Source organism: Helianthus annuus, chromosome 4, assembly GCF_002127325.2.
Source record: "Helianthus annuus cultivar XRQ/B chromosome 4, HanXRQr2.0-SUNRISE, whole genome shotgun sequence".
In the NCBI taxonomy this organism is placed as follows: Eukaryota; Viridiplantae; Streptophyta; class Magnoliopsida; order Asterales; family Asteraceae; genus Helianthus; species Helianthus annuus.
Window position 1 is genome coordinate 203497013 of NC_035436.2, and position 12165 is coordinate 203509177.

At 39.5% G+C, this 12165-nt stretch overlaps 2 long non-coding RNA genes across 7 annotated transcripts; one reads left to right on the top strand and one right to left on the bottom strand.

The window, feature by feature from the left end:
- Positions 1-609: 609 nt before the first annotated feature.
- On the bottom strand, positions 610-1548 carry LOC118491224. Its single transcript, XR_004890884.1, has 2 exons — positions 1129-1548; positions 610-912 (listed from the first exon to the last, which is right to left on the bottom strand). It is a non-coding gene; the product is annotated as an uncharacterized LOC118491224 (long non-coding RNA).
- Positions 1549-5148: 3600 nt separating this feature from the next.
- On the top strand, positions 5149-6977 carry LOC110938063. Of its 6 annotated transcripts, none has more exons than XR_004890885.1 (4): positions 5154-5487; positions 5625-5739; positions 5805-5986; positions 6697-6977. It is a non-coding gene; the product is annotated as an uncharacterized LOC110938063 (long non-coding RNA). The 6 variants fall into 6 exon arrangements; XR_004890886.1 differs by having other exon boundaries at positions 6700-6977; XR_002591172.2 differs by having other exon boundaries at positions 5149-5739; positions 6682-6977.
- The last annotated feature ends 5188 nt before the right edge of the window (positions 6978-12165 follow it).

Below are 12165 nucleotides of genomic sequence, written 5' to 3' on the forward strand. Positions count from 1 at the left end.
CCATGTGCCGCTCGGATGTACAAACCACGCGCCTGAACGGTGGTGTTGCCACCACGGCGCAGCCGCAGAACCACCATAGCCGACCCTCCCTTTTCACTCTCTCTCATCTCTATCTCTTTCTCTCTCAATCTGTCTTTCTATTCCTTGAGTTTTCTATCTCTCCCTCTTCCTTTTAATTTGAACAAAGTTGTACAAAGTGAGAGTCTTGTGGCAATATTTGAAAGAATTTAGTGAGGGATATGTTCCGCAATTTCAGAACAGGTTCAACAATTTTATGCGAGGAATCTAAGATGGTGTAAGTTCCCTGGCTTGGACTGGGCATTTAGTCCATGTCGCTATTCCTGCATCTAGAGGGGAGTCCACTCAATATATCAATATACCTTTTTTTAGGTCACCGAAGGAAAAAGAGAAGATACCTTGGTGAACATACCAAGGCCGGATTCCATAGCAACTTTAGCTAAGGATCATAAGAAAGCAAAGGTTCCAAACTGAAGCAACCATCTAAAAAACGAAGACTTTGGAGAAATTCATCAAAATATGGATTCAGAGAAACAAAAAATGATTGTGATTAATTCATTTTGGGATCAGATTCAATCAAGAACATAGACATCAAACATCAATCACATGAAAATTCCACCTCAGAAACTCAATTCTCTTAAACAATCATCAAACAAAGTGTAACCAAAAAGATCGGAAAAAAATATAGAAATAAGCTACCTAGTCGATGCTACATTGTTCTGTTTCGCTCATTCGCAACCGTGATTGTGGTAGTCCTCATCGTCAAGAAAAGTCGGTTTCATGGATGACCGGTAACGAAGGGGCCAAAAGCTGACCGCCTTCTGCGGTGGCCAGCCACCGCGCTCCGCAGCTGGTGCACGACGTCTCCCCTGCTCTCACGTCTCTCTCTCTCGTCTGAAATTAGGGCAAAAAAACCAAAGTGGAATACAAAGAAGCGAAGAGATGGAGAGAGGAGGCCACCGCCCAAAGACACCCAGTAACGACCCATTCATCAGGCGAAATCACCGTCGCAGACGGTGGGCTTACTCTCATCAGTCAAAATATTTTCGATTATTACTATATGAGCCTACCTACAGAAAAAATGATGACAAGCAGACGCAAAGGGCTTACCGGAATCTCGTCGGAAACCTAGTCAACTTCACCGAACACTAATTCAAGTCTCTAAGATTGTGGTTGTTCAAAATCACCTTCAAGTCTCCTGTTCTTTCTCTAGATCATCCGATGAGTGTCACCGGAACCCTCGTCGGAACCCTAGAACCCCCAGCCGTCATTGTCGGCTTCAGCTACCACCGATAACATTATTGTGACCACCGGTCTGACCGAAGGCGAAGAGGGTGGCCGGCGGAAGACAATGGCCGGTTCCTCCATCACCGCCGCTCCTCTCTCTATCACTCCCCTTCTATCACTGCGTTCTCTGTGTTTGGGATTCCTTCTCAAAAACAACTTATTAACTTATATAAGTCATAAGTTATAAGTTAGAATTTCTAACTTCTCCAAAACAACTTCTCCACACACAAAAATAACTTTTATAAATTAAACCAAACACTCTAAAAATAACTTATTAACTTTTATAAGTCAATAAGTTATAAGTTGCTCCAAAATAAGCTAACCCAAACACCCACTCTCTATCCATCTCTCTAAGCTGGAGCTTGACTTTACAGAAGAAACAGTGGAAAAAATCCCTAATATACACTAATCAAGAGAAAAGGATGAGAAGATGAGAAGCAGAGTTTGGTATTAAAACCCTAAATTACCTTTCGTCACTGTCTATCCTGTTAACATTAATATCTTTAAAGCACAATTTTACTTGATGTGTTGAAATTAACAAATTTTTAGCATGAGCACTTAGTATGCATGTGCCTCAATGTCCTATGTAATCAATAATAAACCTTTATATCAAATTATACTTATACTAACATCATTTGTAATAATCTAGCAAAAATCCAGTGAAAACTTAGTGGTTGAAACTATACGCATTAATTATAACGGAAGGCGAATACGTGCAATTACTTATTATTAATGGGGCTAAGATTTTCTCACACTAATTTAGGGCTCCTTTACGTTTGTCTTCATCACATTTAAAAAACACACACTTAACTCGTTGGGTTCTTTCTTTGTTTTTTTTATCGTTTCCTATCCATAACTCTGTAATTTCTAAGTTTTAGCCTCCCACCTTTAACATCTTAAATTTCTATTTACTAACTAGAGTAAACCTCAATTTTCGTCCTTGTGGTTTGTTGGTTTTAACACTCTAAGTCCAGTAGTTTCAAAATTGCATTTATCGTTCATTAGTTTATTGACTCTAATAGTTTCAGTCCACACCACAAACACCGTTAGTGTAGGTCGTTAAGTCTTAATAACAAGACTATAATGCCCTTGGTATTATTATATAAAGAGTTAATTATTGTTTTCGTCCAAGTGTTTGTCAAAAATCGTTATTTCAGTCCATTAGTTTAAAAATTGCGATTTCAGTCCCTGTGGTTTCTTTCATAACCATTTCAGTCTCTGTGGTTTCACTTTCGTAACAATTTCAATCAATTTATTTTGTTAGTACAGGGACTGAAATAGTTACAAGATGGACTGAAATGGTTACGAAAGTGAAACCACATGGACTGAAATCGCAATTTTTAAACTAATGGACTGAAATAATGATTTTTGACAAACACAGGGACGAAAACAGTAATTAACTCTTATATAAAAGATAAAAAAAATTTGTTTTACTCAGTCATTTATATTTATATTATAGCATATACATACATTTTTATATATTTATATATACACACACCACAATAACACCACTATAACTACATTCCACCTCCGCCACCACCATAATCCACCATGGAACTCTTGCCAGAGCCTGCTTGTTTCATGGCGTGTCCAATGATGTGCTCTTTCGGCTGGTATCTTCCGTCACTTACCCCACTTACCCTTACCAAACCAATATATTTATGAAGCTGCCATCCAGCTTCGGATTATTAATGTGAATGAATATATTTGAAGGCCTCGGAAATGAAAGTTGAACACTTTCCTCCAAAAAATATGTTATTTTGTAGAATGAAGCACCTACAGATTTCTACATACTTGTTACAGGAACAGTGGTGAGTGTTCAATACTAATTTCATATTTATATATGAAAATGAATTGATTTACTATAGCGGATGAGCCCTTTCTGATAATTTATTCAGGAACTGTTTGTTATGAAAAACGGAGTTGAACACGTCATAGGCGTACCAAGACCCGGTGATCTTTGTGGTGAGATCGGGGTTCTTTGTTACAAACCTCAACTATTCACAACCTGTACCAAAATATTAAGCACGTTATTAAGGTTGATCCGGACGACGTTCTTGAACATCGTTCAAAGCCATGTCGGTGATGGGACCATTACGATGGACAATCTCCTCTTGTTAGAGATGGAGAAAATGATGGCTCATGGGAAGATGGACTTGCTGTAAAGTCAGTTGTTTGCTACACGTGGAGGTGGTGATCATTTGTTGCAAAGGTTGTTAAAAAAGGTCTTGATCCAAATGAATCGGACAACAATGGAAGAACTTCTTTGTTACACACAAATCCAAATTTTCATGATGGTGGCGGTGGAAGGTGGTTATTGATAGGGACCGATTCGAGATGGTCAATCTCCCAAGATAAATAACCCTTAGAGGGGGTCAAGCTCCAAGAACACAAGATAAAGAAGAAACTTCAATCTTTGCTTAATTCATTTCTACTAAAATAAACTTTGAATGGCTTTAAATAGCCTTACAAATATAACTACCCACTAAAGATGTTGAAGTCATGACCCACTAATTAATTAACTAATTAGTAACCAATCAGAAAAAACCTTAAATGAACTACAAAACTAAGAATCAAAAGACAAGCTTGAACGTGGACTTCATGACTAAAAGGTGGGTTGCATGGATGGGAGTTGTGGTATGGTTGTGGCCTGCAGGTACGTATCAATGCCCACCGCTCGAAAACGTCCTTGTCCTCAAGGACGGTAGGAACACCCCATGGGGGTCGCCATTCGACTCTGCCAAGGGCATTTGGTGCGGTTATAACGTAGCGCCATGGAGGCCGCCAATCACATCTTCCAGTTGCCTTCAGTTCCTCATTGTGCAATAGCAAGACTTGGGGGTTGTGGCTATTATTGTTGGTGGCATGTTTGGTAGGTGCACATGTGGTGTTGGGGAGTGAATAAGGGTGTCGATGGGTTCCGTCTAAGGTTTGTTTTGGTGCAGATTTCGCGCTTGGTTTGGGCGATATTTGTGGTGCGGGCGAGGTGGTAGAATAGGATCTTTTGGGTGCGGTTTGCGGGGTTGCTTGTTGGTGTTGACGGCTGCGTTTTTTGGATGCGGTTGTGGATATTTGATGTAAGAAAGGCTTCGGAGCAAATGGCTTGAGTGGCGGTCGAGGAGGTGGTAGTGGCGGACGAGCGGCGAGTGGCGGTGGAGATGGTGGTCGAGCGGGCAATGGAGGTGGAGGTTCTAGGCCGAGTCGGGCACAAAGAAACAAGAGTTGTTGCTGTTGTACCGCGAGAAAACTCCACATGGTGTCAAGCATTGACATGGTATGCGAGGCTTGTTGGGCGGCAACAGCTTCTTGTTGGGTCACTAGTCGGCCGACCATGTCAACTAAGGTCGTGATGCCTTCTTCGAAGCTTGTACGAGGAGGCATGATGATCGAGAATGAAAGCACCAAATGATAGGGACCGATTCGAGATGGTCAATCTCCCAAGATAAATAACCCTTAGAGGGGGTCAAGCTCCAAGAACACAAGATAAAGAAGAAACTTCAATCTTTGCTTAATTCATTTCTACTAAAATAAACTTTGAATGGCTTTAAATAGCCTTACAAATATAACTACCCACTAAAGATGTTGAAGTCATGACCCACTAATTAATTAACTAATTAGTAACCAATCAGAAAAAACCTTAAATGAACTACAAAACTAAGAATCAAAAGACAAGCTTGAACGTGGACTTCATGACTAAAAGGTGGGTTGCATGGATGGGAGTTGTGGTATGGTTGTGGCCTGCAGGTACGTATCAGTTATAGTGATATTATGGTGGTGTGTGTATATATAAATATATAAAAATGTATGTATATACCATAATTATATATATATTAAAGAGAAAGGTCGGTGGTAATAAGACAAACACCTGACCTTTCTCTCATCTCTTAAATACCATTGCTACCCATCATTTTCTTCCTGAACCATCTTCTTCCCACCGAACATGTGTCTTCCAGTCCTTTTCATCCCGATCTTTGATTAATCGAACCCACAACGCAAGTATCTACAAGTTCATCTTCATCCACTCAAATCAAACAAGCGTTGATTCTACGCACTGCCCCCGATTCATCAACTACAACACAAGACGGTGCTTCGGTGGCCGTGAGCGACGGTGACGGGGCCGGTGACAGGGGTTCTCGACGGCGACGGTGGTGCCTCAGAGTTCCGGCAGCCGTGACTCCGTCGGTAAGAACATCTGTTCTTTCTTTCTCGAAATTCTTTTTTTTTTCCGGTGATTATTGATGATTATGGTAACTGATGTTGATAATAATGATGATGGTGTCGACTTCCGGCGAGTGCCGCTAATGTTGACGATGATGAAGATGTGTCTGCTATTGACGTGATGATGTTGATGATGAGGAAGACAGTGGTGGTTTTCAGGTCTTGGCTCGATTGCTGAACTCCGGTCCGGCCCTCACGGAAACAAGCTCAGTGCAGGTTTGATTTTTCTTTGTTTCGTGGGCACAAGTCTAACTCCGGTGACTCGGTTTTTATGATTTTAGTTTTGGTTCAAAGCTTCGGGTTTCGGTTCGGTCAACAACAATCAACTGGTGGTTTGGTTCAGATTACGGTCCGGATCAGTTTCGGGCGATTCGGGTTCGTGACACGGTCAAAGTCAGTCAACGAAAGCCAACTGGTCAACCCCAGTCAACTTTTGGGTCAAACTTAGTCGACGAAAGACCCGGTAAAGATTTAATTAATGCGAAATTCTGAAATTATTCTTATAGATTGTAGATTCTTACACTACGCGAACCGAGCTCGAACCTTTAGCGATTATATACGTTTTATTCTTGACCTTTTTTTTTTGACGGAAAATATATATGTTTGTTAATGGTTTTCAGTAGGGTTTCATAGTTGATTTTGCAGGGTATTACTATTTACTATTAATTCTTGATGTTATGTTATCTTTGGCCAATCATACATGGGAATTTTTAGTTGATAAATTTTGATTTTTTGCTGTTAAAAAAAGTTTTGAAAACTGTATGTGAGAAAAACTTGAATTTTACAAATTACAACATTAATGTTGAATTGGAGCAAAATTTGTTAGTTGTAGTAGACTTGAGCTCCGGATCGGCTGATCAATCGCTGCCTCGAGTTTAATTTTTTTTTTCCAAATGACTACTTTACACTTAAAGAACATGTGTTTAAGGTTTGATACTTTTGCATATTGTACGTGAGTATTTGATTATCGCATTACAAAGTCAGATATAATTTCCAGTGATTTGATGATGTGCAATCGGTTCTTATAGTGGTTAAACAATAAGTATTGTAGAATCACGTCAGTAGTAGCTGCAATGAAACGAATTCTTATTGTTTGTTTATATGGCGATTTTGGGGAATGACTTGAGAATTATTTTTCCTATGTATTCTTACACATAGACTATTGATACGTAGAAGAATGCTTCTTCTAGAATGGGTGTTGCTGCTCACTGTAAAGGCACCTTCTTGGAACTACAAAGAAAGAAGGCACACCGTTACATGATTTTCGAAATTGACAAAAAGAAAACTCAAGTTGTTGTGGAGAAGACTGGCAATCCTGCTGAAAGTTACGATGATTTTACATCGGCTTTGCCCGAAAATGATTGCAGATACGCAATCTTTGACTTTGTAACCTCTGAGAACTGTCAAAAGAGCAAGATTTTCTTCATCGCATGGTTAGTTTTCTCTTTTTCCTATATGATCCATTTGCATACCTTAAGAAAAAAATTCTATGTAGTTAATGCCGCAGATATATAGGTTATCGGTCCCCTGGTTAGACATCGGTGCAAAATATCGGTAATGATATTATCGGCGATATTGGACCGATATATCACTACTTTACATTGCTGTCTAACGACGTTAATGACACGAACCGAGTCACAAGCGTGATTTTGCCGCCGCAACGCGCGGCATGGTCAAAATTCTAGTATAAATATAAATATAAATGATTGATTAAATCATTTTTTTTATCTTATATATAATAACTAGGTTAAAACCCCGTGTATTACACGGGTTGTATAAGTGTAAATTTATATAATGAATAATAAAAACGATCTATCTTTAAAAAAAACCCGTGTATTAAACGTATTGAACAAAATATAATGTCATATATTAATACAAACAATCATCAAAATTTACACCACAACGAACTCTTTCGGGGCAAACCATTTGTTTTACATGAAACGCTGCTCCAAAACACTCATTAACAAAAAACCGGTTCCTTCTAGTAAGGGGTTAGTATAAACAACACACACAAAAAAAAAATAAAAATAATAATAAATAATAAAATAAAAAAATAAAAACCAACCTGCGTGCAACTTCAATTATGTTAATTATCATAATCTTTCATGTGGAGCATACAACATAAAAAACCCGTAAATGCATTACCACTCTGTTGAATACATTGTTAATGATAACCGTAAGAAGTTTTTTAGTATTGTTTACTTTTTATTATTACTATTATTATTATTATTATTATTATTATTATTATTATTATTTTATCTTTTATATAGTAAATGAAAATCTTTTATAAAAAAAGGTGTATCCTTATCTAAATTTTGTTTAAAATTATTTATAGAAAAACAAATATTTATTCTTATCTAATTTTTAGTTTAAAATTATTATTGTTATTTAACAATAGATAAATAGGAAAATAAGGTAACTAAAAATATTATTGTTATTTAACAATAGATAAGTAGAAAAATAAGGTGAGAAAGCATGAGGAAGTGACACGTGTCAAAAATGATTTTTGTTTATTAGTATAGGAAGATACCAAAGAATATTATTAACTCCTTTTACTTTATTATAGAGTATATAAATAGATTCCTTATATTAATTTAATTTATAACCCTTATATAGCAATCTCTTTTATTTATTATCGTTGAAAACAAAGTTATTTTTAAAGAGAGGAATATTATTTTGGGGTAAGAATAGTGTAAAAAGTGTCTAAAGTGTAAGAAGTGTTTTAAATCATTAGATCTTTGATCTAATGGTTGAGATCAATAGGGATCAAATTATAAATTGTGTTTTAATTATTTGAACTGATTTGAAAATTATAGGGATAATAATGTCTTTGTATATGTTTCAAATTAGGTAACCTCTCCTAAATTCTAGCGATTCACTCATAAATTCTAGCGATTCAATTTTAAACTTATTCTAAAATCCGGACATTCTAAAAAATCCAGAAATATGTAACTGCTAGAAGAAATATATATAACACTATACATCCATCATATAACACTATATAACACCATATAACACTATGTAACACTATATAACACTAAAGATCTATCATAGACATGCTATCAGAAATTTATAACACTATAACACTCTATAACTCTAAATAACCAATGTTTTAAAAACCGGTTTTTAAGTCATACCGGGTTGGGCTCTAAAATGGTTTAACCGGTTGAACCGAGTTGTATCGGGCGGTTGAACCGGGTTACTGATTAACCCTGTAAATTCCATAAAATACAAATTCATCTAATAAACAATCCAATCTCAACTAGGATTTCTGTAACTTATCATAGTTTTATCAAAAAACAACTATTTTTTATAAACTATTAAGCATTTTAAGAATATTTTTATTAGTTATAAACAATATTGCATTGTACGAGGTGGGGTAACAATTTCAACAACGATGAAATATTGGAATAGAAGGCACTAGGTTAATTACCGAAAATATGGAAGATCAATATTACCTTAATATTATATTTTATTAAAATTAAGAAATCAAATCTTAAGATAATGCAAACCGGTACAACGGTTGGAACCGGTAGAACCTTTACCGCCGGTACATAAGACATATCGTATTCGGGTTTTACCTGCCTTTATCGTACCAGACTCGTGTCTGATATCCGGTTTAACCGGTATAACCGGCCGATTCATACCGGTATTTAAAATATTGTAAATAACACTATATAACACCACATAATACCATATAACACCATATAACACTATATAACACTATACATCCATCATATAACACTATATAACACCAAAAAACACTATATAACACCATATAACACTATTGATGAAACAACGGTTAACCGGGCAGGGTTAACACACTGATCTCGTCAAGAAGGGTTAATCCCTTCCTCTCGAGGATCGCTGGCTGGATCACCGGTGGGTTGATCTCCTGCACAAGGAAACAAACCGTGACTCGTAACAAGGAGGATGGGGTGGGGGGTGCTCCTTGTTACCACTCTCCGGCGTGAGAATCAGTAATCTGCTTGGGAAGCAAAGTATGATAGTAGTAGTAGTGAGAGAGTTGTGAAGAGATACCTCAAACCTGGTTTGGGGTTGGTATTTATAGCCGAGGAGTGAAGGAGGAGGATGATGGACAGACTGACGACGTGCTGCACCTTTGCAGGTATGTCAGGCTTGTCGGGTGCGGAGGTTAGGCCACGTCAGTCTGTTACTTACGTAGCCCTGACAGATGACTGTCATTGGTGCTACTTGCACTGTGGTGTCAGTCCCACTTGTTGGGCGTATAGGATGCGGTGCGAGCCGCATCGCTGCATGCGGTAACATCTGATGTTACCGCGTCCCTTGCTTGTGATCAAGAAATACGCGAGACGCGGTGCCAGCCGCATCGTCGCCTGTGGTGACTGTTGCTGTTGTCCAGCTTCCTTGTATTGATAGAAGTGTTCACTGGACGCGGTGCCAGGCCGCATCGCTGTGAATACTTCCGTTTTCATACACCAGATGTGATGCTATGCCGCATCACTCTACCGTTCTAATATTCCAGGTAAGTCCTCCTCCGTCACTGGACAGATTGGATTCAACCACTGTGTCGATGCGTTCCCGCACGGACATAAGTAGGTTGTTAGCTAATGGGGGTTTTGATAAGGGTAATGGTCACTCGCGGTCAATGCTGACGCGAGATCTGGGACCATACCCCTTCAAGTCCCCCCATTCTAGTGTTGCTGCCATATGCAAGTTGTATGTGGGAGGAGTACTGGACTATGGTGTTTAGAAGGTAGTTTGGAGTCTGGAGAAGATCCTAGGCCATATGGATGGTCTTTGCTTTTTGTAAATCAAGCTGGAGGTCTGGAAGAGTCATTTGATGCCTCTTCCGTACCGGTGAGAATGATTCGTCTGATGCGAAATTCTCAGCCTCGGGTTGGGTGCCACCTGTTGGTGTGTCGAACCAACCTGAGACCTTGCTGGGCGTATGCACAAACTTCGAACCAATCTCTGAGATGGTGGTTGAAGGTGTGCACAAACTTCGAACCAACCTTTGAAGTGGTGAATGAAGAAGAGAGTTTTCTGATGTCATGATTGGACATCAAATGATGATCCCTTTTGTGGGGTGTTCATGTTCTTCCAATTAGCTCTCTAGTAACCGCACGTCCTTTGCGGTTACCTCGTTGCTTGACATTGTTGGCCACGGTTGTGGGAACACTGCTGAGTACTTGCGTCATCGATGGCCATGTTTGGTTGAACAATGTGATTCTGGATAATGGTCAAATAAACATGGTCATAGGCATGGTAATGCCCACCATTGTTTACTCTATCCATCTTACAAGTAGGGTAACAAAGTCATAAGCGGACTTGTTACCGCTTGTTCGATCGCTTGTTGTTCGACGAGATCTCGTATGATCATTGGGGATCTCGTCCGCATCTCTTCCTTAGGCACCTTCCTTCACGCTCCAATACCGAGGAGTTTTCCTTGAAGTAGTTTCGTTCCTCGATGTGAAGACTTAGTTGTGGCTCTTCCGTAGCAACCGTTTGCGGAAGCTATGGTTGTGTCCGCAACGACTCATGAGTGTCTACGGTTTTGTCACCCCATATTCGCTTGAAACGGGTGTGTTGCTCGGATGAGGCTCTTGAAGGATCAGGAGTCAGGGTTGCTGATGTGCGTACGCGTACATTCCCTTCCTTCTTCTCGTTAAAGAAGTTGTTTATGCACCCTCTGTGGTTGTGAACCGGATAGGAGGGATTTGAAGCTTGAAGAGAACGAAGGCAATGCGGTTTACCTGTTTCTGAGATGCGGTTCAGTCCAAAGAACAACGCTGGTTCTGAGTATCTGACACACCTGTACGGGCTCGTGTGTGTCATCTCCGCATATTCCACGTGTGCTCGTGGGTATGTGCGGACATGTTTATACCCCTTAACCATGGAAAGATATAATTTTTTGGCTATTTTATGGGGTATGTAAAAAAAACGACATGCGGTATGGGTTATGGTGCGGTATACCAGAAAAAACCGCATGCCGCTTATAATTTGGATAATGTAGTCGCTTTTTGTTTGCATACGTGGCTGATCACACGTGTGAGTTGGTGGAAGTTGGTGAGATCTTTCAGGCATGTGCTGAAATGAAAGGACAGTTGCACTGCCCGAGGCATTAAATGCACTGTAGCAAGGAGTGTAAACGTCTCTCTTGTTAGGCGCGTGGGCGGCCACGCACGCGTGATAACCTTCAGCGGAACTGTGGGTGTACACGTGTTGCCGCATAATTGGTTCTTTTCGAACGTGATGATTCGCTTTCTCCCTCCGCATTAATTGCGATGGGTATATAAGGGGAAACCATTCGTGGTTTCCCCTCACTTGTTCAAAATTTCAAAAATTTTCGGTGAGAGAAACAGTTTCCTCTTGTCTTCTCCGATAAGATTTTCTGAAATTCCGGTGAGGTGATTTGAGTTTTTCCACTCACGTTCTTCCATTTCTTCGATATTTCTGATGGCTGAACCATCAAGTCCACACAATGTGGAGGGTGAAAACCCTGAACAGCCGGTTGTGGCGGCTGATGAAGATGAAGATGATGATGGTGGTGCCGTCGGTGGTGGTTTACCGGTATTGAAGTGGACAATAGGTGGTTTTAAAAACCTGATGACCACCATTCATATGGCCGACGACTAGAAGGCTACTTACCCACAAGAG